The following is a 24,311-nucleotide window of genomic DNA, read 5'->3' as shown; positions in this document are numbered from 1 at the left end:
TGGGAGAAGCGAAGTCTCCCTAAGCTAGAAGATCGTTGGGTACAGCCGGGACCAGCTGCTTCGAAAGCATCACCAAACCAGGGATTCAAGCTTCAGGAGGCTAATTTGCATATTCCAGGTGCCTTCTGGGAGAAGCGAAGTCTCCCTAAGCTAGAAGATCGTTGGGTACAGCCGGGACCAGCTGCTTCGAAAGCATCACCAAACCAGGGATTCAAGCTTCAGGAGGCTAATTTGCATATTCCAGGTGCCTTCTGGGAGAAGCGAAGTCTCCCTAAGCTAGAAGATCGTTGGGTACAGCCGGGACTAGCTGCTTCGAAAGCATCACCAAACCGGCGCGCAAATTTTTGCCTGTAGGACATTATTGCAAGAGAGCTTGGCTGAGTAGATTACACAAGAAGGAAAACACACAGCAAGTCAGCAGGATCTAGGAGCAACATGGCAGATGTGACAACCTACATGGTGAGCTGCAGCATGTGCTACATGTTCACAGATCGACCAGAAGAAGAATCCAATTTCACCTGTCAGAAGTGTAGACTAGTGGCCCTTTTAGAAGAAAAGGTGCGGGGTCTGGAAGAAAGAATAGCAACTTTGAAACTCATCAAAGAGAATGAAGACTTTCTAGACAGAACAGAAGCATCTCTACTGGTCACAGAAGGTGCAAAAAGTGTCAGAGAACCTCCAAAAGCAGATGAGTGGAAGCATGTGACCAAAAGAAGCAAGAAGACCATGGAGAAATCACCAACCACACAACTGAAGAACCGATATCAAATCTTTGTAGAGGATGAAGATGGCACACCTAAGAATGAAGCAATACCAGCAAGCAAAAAAGAAAAGGGCACACAGCAACAAGTGACAGCAAAAAGTACAGCCAAGAAGCAACGAAGAGTGGTGGTGGTGGGAGACTCACTACTGAGAGGCACAGAAGCAGCCATCTGCAGACCGGACATAACTGCAAGAGAAGTATGCTGCCTTCCAGGTGCGATGATCAAGGATGTGACCGATAGGATACCAAAGCTCTTCAGCTCCAAGGACGTCCACCCATTTCTTCTGATACATGTTGGCACCAATGACACGGCAAGGAAGGACCTACCGACAATCTGCAAGGACTTTGAAGAGTTGGGGAAGAAAGTAAAGGAACTGGATGCACAGGTAGTTTTTTCTTCTATCCTTCCAGTAGATGGGCATGGCACCAGGAGATGGAACAGGATCCTTGATGCAAACAACTGGCTAAGACGATGGTGCAGACAACAAGGATTTGGATTCCTGGACCACGGTGTGAATTACTGGTATGATGGACTCCTCGCCAGAGACGGACTACACCTCAACAAACCTGGGAAACACACATTCGCCAGAAGACTCGCTACACTCATCAGGAGGGCGTTAAACTAGAAGAAGAGGGGACGGGAAGAAAAACATTAGACTCGTACAAAGACGACCCAGGAAAACATACTCAGAAGGGAGGTAAGAACATTTCTAAAACAATCCACAGTGAGGAGATTGGAACAAAACAAAATCCTCTAAACTGCATGCTCGCAAACGCCAGAAGCCTGACAAACAAGATGGAAGAACTAGAAGCAGAAATATCTACAGGTAACTTTGACATAGTGGGAATAACCGAGACATGGTTAGATGAAAGCTATGACTGGGCAGTTAACTTACAGGGTTACAGTCTGTTTAGAAAGGATCGTAAAAATCGGAGAGGAGGAGGGGTTTGTCTCTATGTAAAGTCTTGTCTAAAGTCCACTTTAAGGGAGGATATTAGCGAAGGGAATGAAGATGTCGAGTCCATATGGGTTGAAATTCATGGAGGGAAAAATGGTAACAAAATTCTCATTGGGGTCTGTTACAAACCCCAAAATATAACAGAAAGCATGGAAAGTCTACTTCTAAAGCAGATAGATGAAGCTGCAACCCATAATGAGGTCCTGGTTATGGGGGACTTTAACTACCCGGATATTAACTGGGAAACAGAAACCTGTGAAACCCATAAAGGCAACAGGTTTCTGCTAATAACCAAGAAAAATTATCTTTCACAATTGGTGCAGAATCCAACCAGAGGAGCAGCACTTTTAGACCTAATACTATCTAATAGACCTGACAGAATAACAAATCTGCAGGTGGTTGGGCATTTAGGAAATAGCGACCACAATATTGTGCAGTTTCACCTGTCTTTCACTAGGGGGACTTGTCAGGGAGTCACAAAAACATTGAACTTTAGGAAGGCAAAGTTTGAACAGCTTAGAGATGCCCTTAATCTGGTAGACTGGGACAATATCCTCAGAAATGAGAATACAGATAATAAATGGGAAATGTTTAAGAACATCCTAAATAGGCAGTGTAAGCGGTTTATACCTTGTGGGAATAAAAGGACTAGAAATAGGAAAAACCCAATGTGGCTAAACAAAGAAGTAAGACAGGCAATTAACAGTAAAAAGAAAGCATTTGCACTACTAAAGCAGGATGGCACCATTGAAGCTCTAAAAAACTATAGGGAGAAAAATACTTTATCTAAAAAACTAATTAAAGCTGCCAAAAAGGAGACAGAGAAGCACATTGCTAAGGAGAGTAAAACTAATCCCAAACTGTTCTTCAACTATATCAATAGTAAAATAAATAAAAACTGAAAATGTAGGCCCCTTAAAAAATAGTGAGGAAAGAATGGTTGTAGATGACGAGGAAAAAGCTAACATATTAAACACCTTCTTCTCCACGGTATTCACGGTGGAAAATGAAATGCTAGGTGAAATCCCAAGAAACAATGAAAACCCTATATTAAGGGTCACCAATCTAACCCAAGAAGAGGTGCGAAACCGGCTAAATAAGATTAAAATAGATAAATCTCCGGGTCCGGATGGCATACACCCACGAGTACTAAGAGAACTAAGTAATGTAATAGATAAACCATTATTTCTTATTTTTAGTGACTCTATAGCGACAGGGTCTGTTCCGCAGGACTGGCGCATAGCAAATGTGGTGCCAATATTCAAAAAGGGCTCTAAAAGTGAACCTGGAAATTATAGGCCAGTAAGTCTAACCTCTATTGTTGGTAAAATATTTGAAGGGTTTCTGAGGGATGTTATTCTGGATTATCTCAATGAGAATAACTGTTTAACTCCATATCAGCATGGGTTTATGAGAAATCGCTCCTGTCAAACCAATCTAATCAGTTTTTATGAAGAGGTAAGCTATAGACTGGACCACGGTGAGTCATTGGACGTGGTATATCTCGATTTTTCCAAAGCGTTTGATACCGTGCCGCACAAGAGGTTGGTACACAAAATGAGAATGCTTGGTCTGGGGGAAAATGTGTGTAAATGGGTTAGTAACTGGCTTAATGATAGAAAGCAGAGGGTGGTTATAAATGGTATAGTCTCTAACTGGGTCGCTGTGACCAGTGGGGTACCGCAGGGGTCAGTATTGGGACCTGTTCTCTTCAACATATTCATTAATGATCTGGTAGAAGGTTTACACAGTAAAATATCGATATTTGCAGATGATACAAAACTATGTAAAGCAGTTAATACAAGAGAAGATAGTATTCTGCTACAGATGGATCTGGATAAGTTGGAAACTTGGGCTGAAAGGTGGCAGATGAGGTTTAACAATGATAAATGTAAGGTTATACACATGGGAAGAGGGAATCAATATCACCATTACACACTGAATGGGAAACCACTGGGTAAATCTGACAGGGAGAAGGACTTGGGGATCCTAGTTAATGATAAACTTACCTGGAGCAGCCAGTGCCAGGCAGCAGCTGCCAAGGCAAACAGGATCATGGGGTGCATTAAAAGAGGTCTGGATACACATGATGAGAGCATTATACTGCCTCTGTACAAATCCCTAGTTAGACCGCACATGGAGTACTGTGTCCAGTTTTGGGCACCGGTGCTCAGGAAGGATATAATGGAACTAGAGAGAGTACAAAGGAGGGCAACAAAATTAATAAAGGGGATGGGAGAACTACAATACCCAGATAGATTAGCGAAATTAGGATTATTTAGTCTAGAAAAAAGACGACTGAGGGGCGATCTAATAACCATGTATAAGTATATAAGGGGACAATACAAATATCTCGCTGAGGATCTGTTTATACCAAGGAAGGTGACGGGCACAAGGGGGCATTCTTTGCGTCTGGAGGAGAGAAGGTTTTTCCACCAACATAGAAGAGGATTCTTTACTGTTAGGGCAGTGAGAATCTGGAATTGCTTGCCTGAGGAGGTGGTGATGGCGAACTCAGTCGAGGGGTTCAAGAGAGGCCTGGATGTCTTCCTGGAGCAGAACAATATTGTATCATACAATTATTAGGTTCTGTAGAAGGACGTAGATCTGGGGATTTATTATGATGGAATATAGGCTGAACTGGATGGACAAATGTCTTTTTTCGGCCTTACTAACTATGTTACTATGTTACTATGTTAGTGTAACTAACCCTGAAGTTAACTCTGACAGCGGTATTTATTATGCACTTCCGGCAAGCACGCCGGAAATCCTGCCCATTGGCCCCCATGTCACATGATGCTGATGGGTTGGCATGACAACTAGAGGTCTCCAGCACACCTCTACTGTACTCACTGCTGGATTGGTATGAACACTAGTGTTGAGTGATACTTTCCGATATTTGAAAGTATCGGTATCGGATGGTATCGGCCGATATCGGCAAAATATCGGATCTCGCCGATACCGATACCCGATACCAATACAAGTCAATGGGACACAAATATCGGAATGTATCCTCGATGGTTCCCAGGTTCTGAAGGAGAGGAAACTCTACTTCAGGCCCTGAAGTCCATATTAATGTAAAAAATAAAGAATAAAAATAAAAAATATGGCTATACTCACCCCTCCGAAGAACCCTGGCTGTCACCGCTGCAAGCGTCCGCCTCCGTTCCTGAGAATTGCAGAGAGTGAAGGACCTTCGATGACCTGACCGCTCACGTGACCACTTACCTGACCGTGATGTCACCGAAGGTCCTTCACTCACTACAGTCTCAGGAACGGAGGTGGACGCTCGCAGCGGTGACAGCCAGGGTTCTTCGGAGGGGTGAGTATAGCCATATTTTTTATTTTTATTCTTTATTTTTTACATTAATATGGATCCCAGGGCCTAAAGGAGAGTTTCCTCTCCTCCAGACCCTTGGAACCATACGCACCGCACACTCCGATACCGATTTCCGATATCACAAAAATACCGGAACTCGGTATCGGAATTCCGATACAGCAAATATCGTCCGATACCCGATATTTGCAATATCGGAATGCTCAACACTAATGAACACCGATCGGTGGTCGGCGCTCATAACAAGCCAGCAATTCTGCTACATAGAGGCGATCTGATCATGCTCATGAGCTTGTAGTCTCCCATGTAGACTATTGAAGCATGCCAAAAATAAAAGATATGGTTTTAAAAGTATTTAAAAAATAAAAAATATAAACGTTTAAATTACTCCCCTTTCACCCCATTCAAAATAAAACAATAAAAAAATCAAATATATTTGGTATCGCCGCATTCAGAATCGCCGGATCAATCGGCTAAATAAGATTAAAATAGATAAATCTCCGGGTCCGGATGGCATACACCCACGAGTACTAAGGGAACTAAGTAATGTAATAGATAAACCATTATTTCTTATTTTTAGGGACTCTATAGCGACAGGGTCTGTTCCGCAGGACTGGCGCATAGCAAATGTGGTGCCAATATTCAAAAAGGGCTCTAAAAGTGAACCTGGAAATTATAGGCCAGTAAGTCTAACCTCTATTGTTGGTAAAATATTTGAAGGGTTTCTGAGGGATGTTATTCTGGATTATCTCAATGAGAATAACTGTTTAACTCCATATCAGCATGGGTTTATGAGAAATCGCTCCTGTCAAACCAATCTAATCAGTTTTTATGAAGAGGTAAGCTATAGGCTGGACCACGGTGAGTCATTGGACGTGGTATATCTCGATTTTTCCAAAGCGTTTGATACCGTGCCGCACAAGAGGTTGGTGCACAAAATGAGAATGCTTGGTCTGGGGGAAAATGTGTGTAAATGGGTTAGTAACTGGCTTAGTGATAGAAAGCAGAGGGTGGTTATAAATGGTATAGTCTCTAACTGGGTCGCTGTGACCAGTGGGGACCGCAGGGGTCAGTATTGGGACCTGTTCTCTTCAACATATTCATTAATGATCTGGTAGAAGGTTTACACAGTAAAATATCGATATTTGCAGATGATACAAAACTATGTAAAACAGTTAATACAAGAGAAGATAGTATTCTGCTACAGATGGATCTGGATAAGTTGGAAACTTGGGCTGAAAGGTGGCAGATGAGGTTTAACAATGATAAATGTAAGGTTATACACATGGGAAGAGGGAATCAATATCACCATTACACACTGAACGGGAAACCACTGGGTAAATCTGACAGGGAGAAGGACTTGGGGATCCTAGTTAATGATAAACTTACCTGGAGCAGCCAGTGCCAGGCAGCAGCTGCCAAGGCAAACAGGATCATGGGGTGCATTAAAAGAGGTCTGGATACACATGATGAGAGCATTATACTGCCTCTGTACAAATCCCTAGTTAGACCGCACATGGAGTACTGTGTCCAGTTTTGGGCACCGGTGCTCATGAAGGATATAATGGAACTAGAGAGAGTACAAAGGAGGGCAACAAAATTAATAAAGGGGATGGGAGAACTACAATACCCAGATAGATTAGCGAAATTAGGATTATTTAGTCTAGAAAAAAGACGACTGAGGGGCGATCTAATAACCATGTATAAGTATATAAGGGGACAATACAAATATCTCGCTGAGGATCTGTTTATACCAAGGAAGGTGACGGGCACAAGGGGGCATTCTTTGCGTCTGGAGGAGAGAAGGTTTTTCCACCAACATAGAAGAGGATACTTTACTGTTAGGGCAGTGAGAATCTGGAATTGCTTGCCTGAGGAGGTGGTGATGGCGAACTCAGTCGAGGGGTTTAAGAGAGGCCTGGATGTCTTCCTGGAGCAGAACAATATTGTATCATACAATTAGGTTCTGTAGAAGGACGTAGATCTGGGGATTTATTATGATGGAATATAGGCTGAACTGGATGGACAAATGTCTTTTTTCGGCCTTACTAACTATGTTACTATGTTACTATAAAAAAGAAATAACGTGATCGCTAAATCGCATAATGAGAAAAAAATTAAAAATGCCAGAATTATGTTTTTTTGGTTGCCGCAACATTGAATTAAAATGCAATAACGGACAATCAAAAGAATGTATCTGCACCAAAATGGTATCTTTAAAAATCATCAGCTCGGCGCACAAAAAGTAAGCCCTCACCCAACTCAAGATCATGAAAAATGGAGACGATATTGGTATCGGAACATGGCACAATTTTTTTTAAACAAAGATTGGAACTTTTTTCACCATTTAGATAAAAAACCTAGACATGTTTGGTGTCTATGAACTTAAAATAACCTGGAGAATCATTACGGCAGGCCAGTTTTAGCATTTAATGAACATAGTAAAAAAGAGCAAAACAAAAAAACAATTGTGGAATTGCTATGTAAAAGGTAAAAACACCAGCGCTCACAAACTGAACAATATCCTTAGCAGCTGGGATCAGTACAGCCAGGTGCCAAGGCTGTAATATAATGCAAAGAAAAGTGCTATAAAAGAACTGATGCCGCTCTTAAGGATGTATCACTACTGGTAGGGTGTATATGCAAAATAAAACACAAGAAGAAATCCCCCACCGGTGCTCCTGTTGTATGCCCTGTAAGTACTGTGCAGTGTGGAGAGTAGATACAACATATGTACAAACACGATGTCTAGCACTGATAGCTCTGGTCTGACTCACCAGGTTTCCGTAGCATGGTAGGTGCCAGGAGCTAACAGATGCGTGGATCGCCGGTCAAGAATGCTGAGCGGCGCTCCTGATGAGCAGGTACTGGGCAGAGAAGTGGGCAGGCAGCAGCAGCAGCCAAGCGGGGTAGCGGAGAGTTGAATTTTTTTAATACCCAGAAAGCGGATATCTTTTATGAATTGTTGTGTTTCTCAAAAAACTTCTTTTAATTGTGTTCACTTTTTCTTGCACTAACTAATAAAGTTTGTTTTTAACAGTTTTATAAAATGTAATTAAATTAAATTATATTTATATATATTTTGTATATACATATTTTCTTTTTAGCAAAATTATTTATTAGCAAACATATATTTGCCCCCGAGCATGGCTAATATGGTAGCTCTCCAGTACACATCTTTTTATGTGAGCATGTAGATCAGCTCCAGGCACCACCATTCTTCTGTAGTGCGCTATTTGGTAGCAACATAGTGGATTATAGTGATCAATTAGGCCAACAGGTGCATTGCAGGGCGAGGAGTGATATACTGTATATACATATATATAGCTGGGTTTTTCAAGTAGGCGGTAACCCTGATGAAGAAGGACTGAGCTCTTTCGAAACGCGTCGGTAATCTTCTTGGACACAGCGCTGCCCTGAAGCCTATGTCACGTCACACGCTAGGCGCTCCCGGCGGCCATCTTTCCTGTCTGTATCCAGGGACACCACCGGCTAGGGCATTCCCGGACTCCACGCCGACTCTCCGCTACCCCGCTTGGCTGCGACTGCTGCCTGCCCACTTCTCTGCCCAGTACCTGCTCATCAGATTGCCACTCAGCAATCTTGACAGGCGATCCACACATCTGTTAGCTCATGGCACCTACCATGCTACGGAAACCTGGTGAGTAAGAACAGAGCTATTAGTGCTAGACATCGTGTTTGTACATATGCTGTATCTACTCTCCACACTGCACAGTATTTATAGGGCATAAAACAGGAGCACCGGTGGGGGATTTCATCTCGTGTTTTTGCATATACGCCCTCCCAGTAGTGATACATCCTTAAGCGCGGCATCAGCTCTTTTATAGCACAATTGTAGAATGGCATTTTTTTGCAATTTCACCACACTTGGAATATTTTTCCCTTTTTCCAGTAAACGATATGTTAAAACCAATGCATTCGGTCAAAAGCACAACTTGTCCCACAAAAAACAAACCCTTACATGGCAATTTTGACTGAAAAATCTAAATGTTATGGCTCTGGGAAGAAGGGGAACAAAAAACGAAAGTGCAAAAAAGGAAAATACCTCCGGTCATGAAGGGGTTAAAGGGTCCAAAAGCAATTGGACAAATGTCTGAAAAGCTTTTTAGAGGGCTGCATGGGCTATTTCCTCTTTAATTCATAATCAATAAAGCAGGTAAAAAGGTTTATAGCTTATTCCAGGTGTAATATTTGAATTTGGAAGCTGTTGCTGTGGACCCACAACATGTGTTCAAAGGAGCTCTCAATGAAAGAGAAGCAGACCATCTGTTAAATATTAATTATTAATTGAATTATTTTTATTCTGTACTGAGCACATTGCTTCTTGCTGACATTACAAAAAGCTATCTCTGTGTAGCTCAGAGTTTAAGTCAACATCATATATAAAGGGAACACGTGGTCTGTGGGACATATAAATAACATCTCTTAGGAGGGTGGGGGGCTTGTCACGTGGGATCTGTCACCTCCTGCCTTCACCATCATACTCCATGGACATCAGACAAGTCACACAAGGAAGGAACTGCTGATAGCCATGATGACTTCAGACTTCACACATACAGACGGCTTTTACCATTCAGAACTTTGGGAAAGATGAGTAACAAGCGCTGATATTTACAAATAGACAATCTGTTCGTAACTATTTCATCTACTTTTATGTTTTGCTGCAATGTGGGTTTTCTGTGGACAATTCAATAAACCACTACATTTTTTATGAGAATATCATGACATTTTTTCTTTAAAAGTAATGCACCTGGTGAAAAGTCTTGATTAAATAAATGTACAAAATAAGCATATTTAACATTGGCCAAGCTAGCCAGTTTAGATTTTTTGTGCTATTTTTGCGTGAATTTCCTTCACCTTGCACACGGGGGAAGACAGAAGAGCTTCGCTAGATGTTGTGCAAGTTTTCAGGAATTCCACTACAAATCTTCAAGTCACAAAGATCTCACAGAAGGAAACTTAACACAGAGACTAACAGGTGCCAGTTGGATTGACAAGTAGTAGATGTACTACAAGTGCCAGACGTGCTGAAAACAGACGTGCTGATGACCAGAGCCCAGCGTTGTTTAACAAAGGAACTACAAGCTGAGATATTTCAAGGTAAAAAAATGGATTTAATTAATTCGGATGCTAAATCAAGTCAGATGGAATTTGTAAGTTTGTACAAATCTAGCTTAGAAATATTTTGGCTTTCTTTATTTGCAGAATGCAAGATAGCAAATCTAAAGATAGATTCTAAGTTAATTTACAAAAAAGAAAAAGAGCAAATAAAAATATATTACATATACATATTACATATGGTTAACGTATTTCATGAGTTTGTGTCAGAAAAATCCAAAAATAACCGTGTAAAAATAGTATCAGATGATACTAATGATGTTCCCAAGATTGACTGTAATGTAAAGAGTCAACAAGATGTGACACACGTGTCTGTAATGGCCACTCAAGGTGTCTCATGATGAAAAACAAGATGGAGGAAGTGTAGGAGACATGACAACTGACAAAGATGATGTACGAGGGACAGATGTACATGGGTCACTAAAAATAGAAGACGACTCAGAGTCCCAACAACTCCAAACTAAATCTAGAAAAATCTTGTTAAAATCTTGTTACCGGTAAATTTTAAAAGTAAAAATAGATACCAATAAAAGTAAAATTAATTGAGACATCAGTAGGTTAAGTGTTTTTGAATATCTATATTGAATCAGGAGCCCCATACAATGCTCCATAAAGTTTGATGGGCCCCATTAGATGCTCCATATTAAAATATGCCCCATATAATCCTGCATAAAGGGTAATAAGGGCCCCATAAGATGCCCCATAGAGATATTTGCCCTATATAGTGCTGCACAAGTGTTATGGCCCCATAAGATGCTCCATATAGACACTTGCCCATATAGTGCTGCACAAACGTTATGGCCCCATAAGATGCTCCATACAGACACTTGCCCCATATAGTGCTGCACAAATGTTATGGCCCCATAAGATGCTCCATATAGACACTTGCCCATATAGTGCTGCACAAACGTTATGGCCCCATAAGATGCTCCATACAGACACTTGCCCCATATAGTGCTGCACAAATGTTATGGCCCCATAAGATGCTCCATATAGACACTTGCCCCATATAGTGCTGCACAAACGTTATGGCCCCATAAGATCATCCATACAGTCACTTGCCCCATTATAGTGCTGCACAAGCGTTATGGCCCCATAAGATGCTCCGTTTAGACACTTGCCCCATATAATGCTGCACAAGTGTTATGGCCCCATAAGATGCTCCATACAATCACTTGCCCCATATGCTTTTGCTGCGATAAAAAAAAAAAATCACATATTCACCTCTCTTCGCTCAGGACCCCCGGCACTTTCAAAATTTACCTGCTCCTCGTGTGGCTCCGTCTTCAGCACTGACGTTCAGCAGAGGGCGCGCACTGACTATGTCACCGAGCCCTCTGACCTGAGCATCACAGCCAGAGGACGATGAAGACGGAGCCGCATCGGAGCGAGTAGCGGTAAATATCGCGCAGCGCTCCCCTTCCCGTATACTCACCTACTGCTGGTGCTGTGCAGTCCCTGCTTCTTCCAGCGCTGCATCTTCTTCCTGTATTGAGCGGTCACAGTTACCGCTCATTACAGTAATGAATATGCGGCTCCACCTCTATGGGAGGTGGAGCTGCATATTCATTACTGTAATGAGCGGTACCATGTGACCGCTCAGTACAGGAAGAATCTGCAGCACTGGAAGAAGCAGGGACGTGCACGGACCGCGCCAGGAGCAGGTAAGTATAATTAGACAGCCCCCACCCCCGCTCACCTGTCGACCCCCGGGTATGACTTGAGTATAAGCCGAGAGGGGGACTTTCAGCCCCCAAAAATGGGCTGAAAATCTCTGCTTATACTCGAGTATATACAGTATATTAATATAGTATACAGTAAATACTGTAGCATACTTGTATAAGTAGAGATTATATTAACTGTATTTTTATATGTATAGTGAAAAATAATTAAGATTTACTCCAGTAATAATATTTAGAATTACATGAAATACATATTAAATATATGCATATGTATAAGATATTTAAATTATTTTGTTTTTAAATACATATGACATTAACCTTTATCTTTTATTTTTCCTTATAATTTTCATTTCAAAGCAGGAATTGAAAAAGAAACCTCTTACATGGATTTATGTTTTTATTTACACAGGAAGTTATAATAACTGCATGATTTTATATATAACACTTAAAAGGAAATAATACATACTGTAACTAACAATCGAAAATTTTGTGTACTGTAATTTTTTCTGTAAAAACTTGTTTTCCTTTGCATGGAAATAATAATATTTTTTCTCCACTGCATGGCATGACATGTCACACCCCGGTTTCAATTTAGAGCTGTAAGAAGAAGCTTTAGAAGCTCCAAGTCAAATGGATTCAGTGGAAGGCCCTGTACCAAATATAGCTGTAGAACAAATGCTCAAGTTCTTATGAGTCCTATCTATAGGTTAGAACATAGTGTTAGAATTTGGGGAATATTCAAAGAAATATTACATTTAATAGTTTACAATGCGCATTGATAATTAGGATACAATATTTTGGGCTAATATACATGTATTCTTATTCTTTGTATGTGATGTATGTAATTTCAACTTCTATGTGTGTCACAGTCTGAGTGACAGATGACAGATGAGTAGTGTTGAGCGATACCGTCCGATACTTGAAAGTATCGGTATCGGATAGTATCGGCCGATACCCGAAAAATATCGGATATCGCCGATACCGATATCCGATACCAATACAAGTCAATGGGACACCAAGTTTCGGAAAGTATCCTGATGGTTCCCAGGGTCTGAAGGAGAGGAAACTCTCCTTCAGGCCCTGGGATCCATATTAATGTGTAAAATAAAGAATTAAAATAAAAAATATTGATATACTTACCTCTTCGGAGGCCCCTGGACATCACCGCTGGTAACCGGCAGCCTTCTTTGCTTAAAATGAGCGCGTTTAGGGCCTTCCATGACGTCACGGCTTCTGATTGGTCGCGTGCCGCTCATGTTACCGCCACGCGACCAATCACAAGTCGTGACGTCATTCTCAGGTCCTAAATTCCTAGAATGAGGAGTTTAGTGCCTGAGAATGACGTCGCGGCTTGTGATTGTTCGCGTGGCGGTCACATGAGCGGCACGCGACCAATCAGAAGCTGTGGCATCTTGGAAGGCCCTAAACGCGCTCATTTTAAGCAAAGAAGGCTGCCGGTTACCAGCGGTGATGTCCAGGGGCCGCCGGAGAGGTGAATATATCAATATTTTTTATTTTAATTCTTTATTTTACACATTAATATGGATCCGATACCGATTCCCGATACCACAAAAGTATCGGAACTCGGTATCGGAATTCCGATACCGCAAGTATCGGCCGATACCCGATACTTGCAGTATCGGAATGCTCAACACTACAGATGAGTGTATGAGCAGCTGCTAAGAGTGAATTTAAGGTAAGAGTAAATAATGTGGAATGTATGCAGAGTATGAAAGAGGCCTCATGATTCATGGTATGTTGGAAAAAAAACAAAAAAACTTGTGTTTATGAGAAAATAAGATTCAGTTAAATTATTAGAATATTAAGATATATTTAAATATTATCTACTCAACATATATTTCTATATTTCTTTAGTAATTATTATTTCTTGATTTAGTTAATAGTGAATAAGTGCAATCACACATCAATATGTTTTAATCAAGAAAATCTACATTTAGAACAACATTTTTCCAAATGATCATTTTATGATATTCCGTGTTTTTTTTTAATGGGTATATAGATGGGTACTAGTGTTGAGCGATACCTTCCGATATCGGAAAGTATCGGTATCGGATAGGATCGGCCGATATTCAAAAAATATCGGATATCGCCGATACCGATACCCGATCCCAATGCAAGTCAATGGGACCAAAATATCGGAATTAAAATAAACCCTTTCTTGCCTTGTAGGTTCATTCTACATGAAGGAAAACAACTAAGAATAATGTAGGATGTATTGTGGGAGGTGGCGGAGACATTAAAGGCAATGAGGTTTAGCCCAATCAAATAGAATAGCATGTTTTTTTTTTTTTTTAAGACGTTCGGAGTGAAAAAGATATTGAGTATGTAAATTTTTTTTTATTTTGTCAGATATTGATGTTTCACTATTCCACGCCCTTCCCCTTCTTTTTTTTTCTTTTTTTTTTTTACTTTTCCCACACTTTCATCTTCATCATCATCAGCATCTTTGACATCAACTTCTTCTTCACCTTATTCATCTTCTTCTTCATCTTCTACCTATTTTTTTTTTTATTACATTCTTCATATTCATTTTATTCAACTATTATTATTCTTCCTATTCTACATATTCTTTTTATTCCACTGTTATTATTCTTCCTATTCTACTTCTTCATCATATTCTCATTTGTGACAGGCATTCCCGTAGTTGTTATCTATAAAAGTTGGAAGATTACACCTTCCGTTCTGCCAGTCACAAAAGTTACATTTGTCCGCGTTCAGTTTGGCCTGCAGCATCAGGCTTTATCCAGGGGCACCACGAGGAGGAACGGACTCACCCCCATACACTGCTTAGTCTTCTTCTGCATATAATTTAGATAATATCTTTTGCTCTGATATTAAGTCTTATGCTTAATGTTCTTCTGCTCTTTGTTCTGCAGCCTCTTGTTCTTCTGCTTCTCGGTCTTCCATGTCGTCGTCTCCAGGGTCGTCGTCTCCAGTGTCGTCATCTCCGCCGTCGTCGTCTCAGCCGTCGTCGTCTCCGCCGTCGTCGTCGTCATCGGGGTGGTCTTCCGGGTCGTCGTCGTCGTCGTCATCGGGGTGGTCTTCCGGGTCGTCGACTTTAGGGTCTTCAACTTGGAAATGTAGCAGAAGGTACAAGAAGGCTGAGAAAATGCCAAGAACCAGCTGATGGAACTGGAACTCGGATGGCTACCCGAAGGTTCAAGAGCCTATGGAACTACCGAGGACCAGCTGACGTTACTGGAACCCGGTTACTAAGCAGGAGGTACCCGTGCTAAAAAGCACTACCAAGGACCGCCTGACGTTGGCGGAACTCGGATACCCAGAAGGAGGCACCTAAGCCAAAGGCTCTGCCCGGAACCAGCTGACGTTACTGGAACCAGGATGGGGAGCAGAAGGTACAAGAGCAAAAGACACTGCCGAGAACCAGCTGACGGTACTGGAACCCGGATGGGTAGCCGAAGGTCCAAGAGCCAATGGAACTACCGAGGACCAGCTGACGTTACTGGAACCCGGTTACTAAGCAGGAGGTACCCGTGCCCGAAAGCACTACCAAGGACCACCTGACGTTGGTGGAACTTGGATACCCAGAAGGAGGCACCTAAGCCAAAGGCTCTGCCCGGAACCAGCTGACGGTACTGGAACCAGGATGGGGAGCAGAAGGTACAAGAGCAAAAGACACTGCCGAGAACCAGCTGACGGTGCTGGAACCAGGTGGTGGACCTGAAGGTCCACAGGAGAGGAGAGAACAGCTAGGCCGCGAGGCAGCCGCAGTTACCGAACCCCAACAGTCCTACAGGGGGAGCTGGGCCTACTGGCACTACAGAACCAGCCTTGACTACCAGTTCACGCAGCCCACATAGGAAGCTCCTAAACTGGAGGCACCCTGGAGTTGGCTAACCCAACCGCACCACGACGGGGCAAGCATAGGCGTCTCAGTGAGCTTGACACAACCCGGAAACAGCTGGCGGTGCTGAAACCAGGCTTGGCACGAGGGAGTACCTGTGTCAAGAACACTGCCGAGAACCAGCTGGCGGTGCTGGAACCCAGATGCGTTGCCCCAGTGTGCAAGAGCCAATGGCACGACCGAGGACCAGCTGGCGGTGCTGGAACCCGGTTACTAAGCTGTAGGTGCCCGCGCTTAAAAGCACTACCAAGGACCGCCTGACGTTGGCGGAACTCGGATACCCAGGAGGAGGCACCTAAGCCAAAGGCTCGGCCTGGAACCAGCTGACGGTGCTGGAACCAGGTGGTGGACCTGAAGGTCCATAGGAGAGGAGAGAACAGCTAGGCCGCGAGGCAGCCGCAGTTACCGAACCCCAACAGTCCTACAGGGGGAGCTGGGCCTACTGGCACTACAGAACCAGCCTTGACTACCAGTTCACGCAGCCCACATAGGAAGCTCCTAAACTGGAGGTACCCTGGAGTTGGCTAACCCGACCGCACCACGACGGGGCAAGCATAGGCGTCTCAGTGAGCTTGACACAACCCGGAAACAGCTGGCGGTGCTGAAACCAGGCTTGGCACGAGGGAGTACCTGTGTCAAGAACACTGCCGAGAACCAGCTGGCGGTGCTGGAACCCAGATGCGTTGCCCCAGTGTGCAAGAGCCAATGGCACGACCGAGGACCAGCTGGCGGTGCTGGAACCCGGTTACTAAGCTGTAGGTGCCCGCGCTTAAAAGCACTACCAAGGACCGCCTGACGTTGGCGGAACTCGGATACCCAGGAGGAGGCACAATAGCCAAAGGCTCGGCCCGGAGCCAGCTGACGGTGCTGGAACCAGGTGGTGGACCCCAAGGCCCACAGGAGAGGAGAGAACAGGTAGGCCGCGAGGCAGCCGCAGTTACCGAACCCCAACAGTCCTACAGGGGGAGCTGGGCCTACTGGCACTACAGAACCAGCCTTGACTACCAGTTCACGCAGCCCACATAGGAAGCTCCTAAACTGGAGGCACCCTGGAGTTGGCTAACCCGACTGCAACACGACGGGGCAAGCATAGGCGTCTCAGCGAGTTTGACACACCCCGGAAACAGCTGACGGTGCTGAAACCAGGTTTGGCACGAGGGAGTACCTGTGACAAAAACACTGCCGAGAACCAGCTGGCGGTGCTGGAACCCAGATGCGTTGCCCCAGTGTGCAAGAGCCAATGGCACGACCGAGGACCAGCTGGCGGTGCTGGAACACGGTTACTAAGCTGTAGGTGCCCGCGCTTAAAAGCACTACCAAGGACCGCCTGACGTTGGCGGAACTCGGATACCCAGGAGGAGGCACCTAAGCCAAAGGCTCGGCCCGGAACCAGCTGACGGTGCTGGAACCAGGTGGTGGATCCCAAGGCTCACAGGAGAGGAGAGAACAGCTAGGCCGCGAGGCAGCCGCAGTTACCGAACCCCAACAGTCCTACAGGGGGAGCTGGGCCTACTGGCACTACAGAACCAGCCTTGACTGCCAGTTCACGCAGCTCACATAGGAAGCTCCTAAACTGGAGGCACCCTGGAGTTGGCTAACCCGACCGCACCACGATGGGGCAAGCATAGGCGTCTCAGTGAGCTTGACACAACCCGGAAACAGCTGGCGGTGCTGAAACCAGGCTTGGCACGAGGGAGTACCTGTGTCAAGAACACTGCCGAGAACCAGCTGGCGGTGCTGGAACCCAGATTCGTTGCCCCAGTGTGCAAGAGCCAATGGCACGACCGAGGACCAGCTGGCGGTGCTGGAACCCGGTTACTAAGCTGTAGGTGCCCGCGCTTAAAAGCACTACCAAGGACCGCCTGACGTTGGCGGAACTCGGATACCCAGGAGGAGGCACCTAAGCCAAAGGCTCGGCCCGGAACCAGCTGACGGTGCTGGAACCAGGTGGTGGACCCCAAGGCCCACAGGAGAGGAGAGAACAGCTAGGCCGCGAGGCAGCCGCAGTTACCGAACCCCAACAGTCCTACAGGGGGAGCTGGGCCTACTGGCACTACAGAACCAGCCTTGACTACCAGTTCACGCAGCCCACATAGGAAGCTCCTAAACTGGAGGCACCCTGGAGTTGGCTAACCCGACCGCACCACGACGGGGCAAGCATAGGCGTCTCAGTGAGCTTGACACAACCCGGAAACAGCTGACGGTGCTGAAACCAGGCTTGGCACGAGGGAGTACCTGTGACAAGAACACTGCCGAGAACCAGCTGGCGGTGCTGGAACCCAGATGCGTTGCCCCAGTGTGCAAGAGCCAATGGCACGACCGAGGACTAGCTGGCGGTGCTGGAACCCGGTTACTAAGCTGTAGGTGCCCGTGCTTAAAAGCACTACCAAGGACCGCCTGACGTTGGCAGAACTCGGATACCCAGGAGGAGGCACCTAAGCCAAAGGCTCGGCCCGGAACCAGCTGACGGTGCTGGAACCAGGTGGTGGACCCGAAGGCCCACAGGAGAGGAGAGAACAGCTAGGCCGCGAGGCAGCCGCAGTTACCGAACCCCAACAGTCCTACAGGGGGAGCTGTGCCTACTGGCACTACAGAACCAGCCTTGACTGCCAGTTCACGCAGCCCACATAGGAAGCTCCTAAACTGGAGGCACCCTGGAGTTGGCTAACCCGACCGCACCACGATGGGGCAAGCATAGGCGTCTCAGTGAGCTTGACACAACCCGGAAACAGCTGGCGGTCCTGAAACCAGGCTTGGCACGAGGGAGTACCTGTGTCAAGAACACTGCCGAGAACCAGCTGGCGGTGCTGGAACCCAGATGCGTTGCCCCAGTGTGCAAGAGCCAATGGCACGACCGAAGACCAGCTGGCGGTGCTGGAACCCGGTTACTAAGCTGTAGGTGCCCGCGCTTAAAAGCACTACCAAGGACCGCCTGACGTTGGCGGAACTCGGATACCCAGGAGGAGGCACCTAAGCCAAAGGCTCGGCCTGGAACCAGCTGACGGTGCTGGAACCAGGTGGTGGACCTGAAGGTCCACAGGAGAGGAGAGAACAGCTAGGCCGCGAGGCAGCCGCAGTTACCGAACCCCAACAGTCCTACAGGGGGAGCTGGGCCTACTGGCACTACAGAACCAGCCTTGACTACCAGTTCACGCAGCCCACATAGGAAGCTCCTAAACTGGAGGCACCCTGGAGTTGGCTAACCCGACCGCACCACGACGGGGCAAGCATAGGCGTCTCAGTGAGCTTGACACAACCCGGAAACAGCTGACGGTGCTGAAACCAGGCTTGGCACGAGGGAGTACCTGTGACAAGAACACTGCCGAGAACCAGCTGGCGGTGCTGGAACCCAGATGCGTTGCCCCATTGTGCAAGAGCCAATGGCACGACCGAGGACCAGCTGGCGGTGCTGGAACCCGGTTACTAAGCTGTAGGTGCCCGCGCTTAAAAGCACTACCAAGGACCGCCTGACGTTGGCGGAACACGGATACCCAGGAGGAGGCACCTAAGCCAAAGGCTCGGCCCGGAACCAGCTGACGGTGCTGGAACCAGGTGGTGGACCCCAAGGCCCACAGGAGAGGAGAGAACAGCTAGGCCGCGAGGCAGCCGCAGTTACCGAACCCCAACAGTCCTACAGGGGGAGCTGGGCCTACTGGCAGTACAGAACCAGCCTTGACTACCAGTTCACGCAGCCCACATAGGAAGCTCCTAAACTGGAGACACCCTGGAGTTGGCTAACCCGACCGCACCACGACGGGGCAAGCATAGGCGTCTCAGTGAGCTTGACACAACCCGGAAACAGCTGACGGTGCTGAAACCAGGCTTGGCACGAGGGAGTACCTGTGACAAGAACACTGCCGAGAACCAGCTGGCGGTGCTGGAACCCAGATGCGTTGCCTATTAAAGATTGTCTTCCTAGAGCCCCAACTAGCGGTGTTGGAGCTAAGGGTAAGCAGGGGGAGCAGAGTGTAGGCCGAAGCCTGCACTGGAGGCAGCTTTGTGTCTGCGTTGCGTTTGCAGGACACTTTGCCGGCTACACAGTGGGGGAACAGCTGGCGTTGCTGAACCCCACTAACACAATGGCGTGTGTTTTTCTCTGTGCAGCTAGCACTTGCGGTCAAAAACTAGCGATGTTAGAGCCCGTGTTGAAGCAGGAGGAGGAGTAGAGGAGCAGAGTGTAGGCCGAAGCCTATTTGAACCAATTTCAAAGGAAATCTTTAACCCCCCCTCAGGTGTTACAAAGTACAAGAGACACACCTTGTGCAGTACTAATGCTGCACAAGTGAAAGGTTGCTCTATTAATTTGTCTACTTGCACACGCTGAATGAAAGACGTACACAATTTAGCCCATTCTACAGTCAAACTGTAGTGGATGCGTGACTTGGCTTTTTAAGGAGACGCAGCACAGGTGTCCCAAATAACGCCTTGGTGCTTGGCGCAGCTTCCTGAGCGTTGTTATTTGCTGTACAGGAGTCTGCGCTCTTGTGTTATCCCTTGGCAATGCCCTGTTAGAGCTGCCCGTCTTATGACCTCATTTCATGTTGGCCGGTGCGGTTAACGATGGCCATTAATCCCAGACCCACAGTGCCTTTTCATAAAGTCACACTGCCGGCCTCAGCTGATCCCTTATCGCATGCCGCGGCCATGAGGCCGCACAGTCAGAAGAAGGCGGAAGGAGGGGAGTGAAGACAGGGGAACATATGCACTGCTCGTGCCCATCAATCACACCCTCGCAGTCAAAATATATGAGACAACGGGGGGCGTTGTGTCGGGCAGGGGGGACGCACAGGCACAGCCAGCCAACCAATGATGTCAGGAGACGGGCAGCGCTAACAATGGGGGTGCTGCGTGTCATTAAAAAGGAAAGTCACACCTCAGGGACATTGTAATGGTCTGTAATGAGACACATTTTGTACTTGTTGAGTTCCACGTGTGCAAGGAGAAAAAGTCAGCCACCTTGTACAAATGCAGCAGTACTGCTGTACAAGGTGGCTGTTATACATAGAAACACCTGGGGGGGTGGGGGGCAGGCTCCCTTCAATTTCAGTTCATGTGCCTGCGTGGCGTTTGCAGGACACATAGTAACATAGTAACATAGTAACATAGTTAGTAAGGCCGAAAAAAGACATTTGTCCATCCAGTTCAGCCTATATTCCATCATAATAAATACCCAGATCTACGTCCTTCTACAGAACCTAATAATTGTATGATACAATATTGTTCTGCTCCAGGAAGACATCCAGGCCTCTCTTGAACCCCTCGACTGAGTTCGCCATCACCACCTCCTCAGGCAAGCAATTCCAGATTCTCACTGCCCTAACAGTAAAGAATCCTCTTCTATGTTGGTGGAAAAACCTTCTCTCCTCCAGACGCAAAGAATGCCCCCTTGTGCCCGTCACCTTCCTTGGTATAAACAGATCCTCAGCGAGATATTTGTATTGTCCCCTTATATACTTATACATGGTTATTAGATCGCCCCTCAGTCGTCTTTTTTCTAGACTAAATAATCCTAATTTCGCTAATCTATCTGGGTATTGTAGTTCTCCCATCCCCTTTATTAATTTTGTTGCCCTCCTTTGTACTCTCTCTAGTTCCATTATATCCTTCCTGAGCACCGGTGCCCAAAACTGGACACAGTACTCCATGTGCGGTCTAACTAGGGATTTGTACAGAGGCAGTATAATGCTCTCATCATGTGTATCCAGACCTCTTTTAATGCACCCCATGATCCTGTTTGCCTTGGCAGCTGCTGCCTGGCACTGGCTGCTCCAGGTAAGTTTATCATTAACTAGGATCCCCAAGTCCTTCTCCCTGTCAGATTTACCCAGTGGTTTCCCGTTCAGTGTGTAATGGTGATATTGATTCCCTCTTCCCATGTGTATAACCTTACATTTATCATTGTTAAACCTCATCTGCCACCTTTCAGCCCAAGTTTCCAACTTATCCAGATCCATCTGTAGCAGAATACTATCTTCTCTTGTATTAACTGCTTTACATAGTTTTGTATCATCTGCAAATATCGATATTTTACTGTGTAAACCTTCTACCAGATCATTAATGAATATGTTGAAGAGAACAGGTCCCAATACTGACCCCTGCGGTACCCCACTGGCCACAGCGACCCAGTTAGAGACTATACCATTTATAACCACCCTCTGCTTTCTATCACTAAGCCAGTTACTAACCCATTTACACACATTTTCCCCCAGACCAAGCATTCTCATTTTGTGTACCAACCTCTTGTGCGGCACGGTATCAAACGCTTTGGAAAAATCGAGATATACCACGTCCAATGACTCACCGTGGTCCAGCCTATAGCTTACCTCTTCATAAAAACTGATTAGATTGGTTTGACAGGAGCGATTTCTCATAAACCCATGCTGATATGGAGCTAAACAGTTATTCCCATTGAGATAATCCAGAATAACATCCCTCAGAAACCCTTCAAATATTTTACCAACAATAGAGGTTAGACTTACTGGCCTATAATTTCCAGGTTCACTTTTAGAGCCCTTTTTGAATATTGGCACCACATTTGCTATGCGCCAGTCCTGCGGAACAGACCCTGTCGCTATAGAGTCCCGAAAAATAAGAAATAATGGTTTATCTATTACATTACTTAGTTCTCTTAGTACTCGTGGGTGTATGCCATCCGGACCCGGAGATTTATCTATTTTAATCTTATTTAGCCGGTTTCGCACCTCTTCTTGGGTTAGATTGGTGACCCTTAATATAGGGTTTTCATTGTTTCTTGGGATTTCACCTAGCATTTCATTTTCCTCCGTGAATACCGTGGAGAAGAAGGTGTTTAATATGTTAGCTTTTTCCTCGTCATCTACAACCATTCTTTCCTCACTATTTTTTAAGGGGCCTACATTTTCAGTTTTTATTCTTTTACTATTGATATAGTTGAAGAACAGTTTGGGATTAGTTTTACTCTCCTTAGCAATGTGCTTCTCTGTTTCCTTTTTGGCAGCTTTAATTAGTTTTTTAGATAAAGTATTTTTCTCCCTATAGTTTTTTAGAGCTTCAATGGTGCCATCCTGCTTTAGTAGTGCAAATGCTTTCTTTTTACTGTTAATTGCCTGTCTTACTTCTTTGTTTAGCCACATTGGGTTTTTCCTATTTCTAGTCCTTTTATTCCCACAAGGTATAAACCGCTTACACTGCCTATTTAGGATGTTCTTAAACATTTCCCATTTATTATCTGTATTCTCATTTCTGAGGATATTGTCCCAGTCTACCAGATTAAGGGCATCTCTAAGCTGTTCAAACTTTGCCTTCCTAAAGTTCAATGTTTTTGTGACTCCCTGACAAGTCCCCCTAGTGAAAGACAGGTGAAACTGTACAATATTGTGGTCGCTATTTCCTAGATGCCCGACCACCTGCAGATTTGTTATTCTGTCAGGTCTATTAGATAGTATTAGGTCTAAAAGTGCTGCTCCTCTGGTTGGATTCTGCACCAATTGTGAAAGATAATTTTTCTTGGTTATTAGCAGAAACCTGTTGCCTTTATGGGTTTCACAGGTTTCTGTTTCCCAGTTAATATCCGGGTAGTTAAAGTCCCCCATAACCAGGACCTCATTATGGGTTGCAGCTTCATCTATCTGCTTTAGAAGTAGACTTTCCATGGTTTCTGTTATATTTGGGGGTTTGTAACAGACCCCAATGAGAATTTTGTTACCATTTTTCCCTCCATGAATTTCAACCCATATGGACTCGACATCCTCATTCCCTTCGCTAATATCCTCCCTTAAAGTGGACTTTAGACAAGACTTTACATAGAGACAAACCCCTCCTCCTCTCCGATTTTTACGATCCTTTCTAAACAGACTGTAACCCTGTAAGTTAACTGCCCAGTCATAGCTTTCATCTAACCATGTCTCGGTTATTCCCACTATGTCAAAGTTACCTGTAGATATTTCTGCTTCTAGTTCTTCCATCTTGTTTGTCAGGCTTCTGGCGTTTGCGAGCATGCAGTTTAGAGGATTTTGTTTTGTTCCAATCTCCTCACTGTGGATTGTTTTAGAAATGTTCTTACCTCCCTTCTGAGTATGTTTTCCTGGGTCGTCTTTGTTCGAGTCTAATGTTTTTCTTCCCGTCCCCTCTTCTTCTAGTTTAACGCCCTCCTGATGAGTGTAGCGAGTCTTCTGGCGAATGTGTGTTTCCCAGGTTTGTTGAGGTGTAGTCCGTCTCTGGCGAGGAGTCCATCATACCAGTAATTCACACCGTGGTCCAGGAATCCAAATCCTTGTTGTCTGCACCATCGTCTTAGCCAGTTGTTTGCATCAAGGATCCTGTTCCATCTCCTGGTGCCATGCCCGTCTACTGGAAGGATAGAAGAAAAAACTACCTGTGCATCCAGTTCCTTTACTTTCTTCCCCAACTCTTCAAAGTCCTTGCAGATTGTCGGTAGGTCCCTCCTTGCCGTGTCATTGGTGCCAACATGTATCAGAAGAAATGGGTGGACGTCCTTGGAGCTGAAGAGCTTTGGTATCCTATCGGTCACATCCTTGATCATCGCACCTGGAAGGCAGCATACTTC

This window comes from Ranitomeya imitator, chromosome 4 (genome assembly GCF_032444005.1).
Source record: "Ranitomeya imitator isolate aRanImi1 chromosome 4, aRanImi1.pri, whole genome shotgun sequence".
Taxonomy (NCBI): domain Eukaryota; kingdom Metazoa; phylum Chordata; class Amphibia; order Anura; family Dendrobatidae; genus Ranitomeya; species Ranitomeya imitator.
Note: the sequence above shows the minus strand (reverse complement) of the source record.